Source organism: Brassica napus, chromosome C1, assembly GCF_020379485.1.
Source record: "Brassica napus cultivar Da-Ae chromosome C1, Da-Ae, whole genome shotgun sequence".
NCBI classification, from domain to species: domain Eukaryota; kingdom Viridiplantae; phylum Streptophyta; class Magnoliopsida; order Brassicales; family Brassicaceae; genus Brassica; species Brassica napus.
This window is the reverse complement of record NC_063444.1, coordinates 21,959,342-21,960,864: the sequence shown is the minus strand read 5'-3', so window position 1 is coordinate 21,960,864 and position 1,523 is coordinate 21,959,342. Positions and strand designations below refer to the sequence as shown.

At 43.3% G+C, this 1,523-nt stretch overlaps 1 pseudogene; it reads left to right on the top strand.

Moving 5' to 3' along the window:
• The first annotated feature begins 512 nt into the window (after positions 1-512).
• Positions 513-1,292, top strand: LOC106405029 (annotated as a pseudogene).
• Positions 1,293-1,523: the final 231 nt, after the last annotated feature.

Sequence of the window (1,523 nt, the reverse complement as noted above, 5' to 3'; positions counted from 1 at the left end):
ATTGGACAACCGACAATACTACCTGTCTTATGAGGACTTACGCCTAACTGCATCACCTGAGCCGTCCTATGAAGATAAACGTCTAACCAGATTTACTTGCACCATGTTGAAGATACTTTGTAAGTCTTTCTTCCGTAGTCTGCATAATTATTTAATAAATCGTTTTCTCTGAGACTTGAAACCTGGATTTCCTGTAATCTACAAGAAATTACATAGTATGGGATTCAAACCACAGACCTGGATGTAGAAGCCTTTAAACATTAAGCAATAGACTGCGGTGCTTCGACCTGTCTATATATAACTCTATACAATACATTAGTCTGCTTCGTCTTCCAAAAACATTGCCCTTTGTCCAAGTATCTTTCTCTCTCACATCAAATATCTCCTTCTTGCACCCAAAGCAAATCTTCATCATCATCATCTTCGAAAATCCATGTGAATCTCCCAGATAATAGCAAACCAGGAGAAAAGCAAAAGTAACATTAGTTAATTTAAAAAAAAAACTGAATATCATGAGTTGCAATGGTTGTCGAGTTCTCCGTAAAGGTTGCAGCGAGAACTGCATCCTCCGTCCTTGTGTCCAGTGGATCGAATCCGCCGAAGCTAAGGCCACGCCACCGTCTTCGTCGCTAAATTCTTCGGCCGTGCCGGTTAATGTCCTTCATCTCCGCCGAACCGGAATCTCAATGCCCTGGTAAACTATTTTTTTAATGATTAGACGCCGTCGTTTCTGTTCTTCTTAATCTTAAGGGTATTTTGGTCTTTTACAGCTTTATTCCAGTCTTTGCTTTACGAAGCTTGTGGGAGAACTGTGAATCCGGTGAACGACGCCGTCGGGTTGTTGTCGACGGGGAATTGGAATATTTGTCAAGCGGCGGTTGAGACGGTTCTCCGCGGCGGTTCTTTGAGACATATCCCGGAGCTTCTTACACGTGACGGCGGGTTTCCGTCACCAACTTTCCGACGAGATCTGCATGGAAATGTTGAAGTATTCAGGTGACCGGAAGAACTACCACCACTGTCGTTTCTCGACCTCTAGATCTCCGCCCAAATGGAAACGTTTAGCGTCAGAACAACAACAACGACGACCGCCGTCGGAGCTAGATCTCTCTCTAATCCCTACTTTTCCGATTCAAACGACAGCGTTCAAGGAGGAAACGCGGCGACCGGAAACTCCATCGATGTACTCCGAGGAATCTGTTACAACGACGACGTTTCCAGACAGCACGGCCGGTGAACGTTTCGTACGCGTCGGAGGAGAAACGACGAAGTTGCTCAACCTTTTCACTTGAACGACGCCATTTTGGTTAAAAATGTAATGTCGGTTAACTTTACCACATTTGTGGGTTTAATATTTTTGGAAAATGAGGCCATCCGCGAATTACGTGATTTTTTTCTCTAACCTTAATTATGATAAATTAATTAATTGGGAGAATCTATACTAATAAAATGAAGTTTTTGAGGCTCCATGGAGTGTCCACATCAGCGGACGGCCTATGGAGAATCTATACTAATAAAAGAGA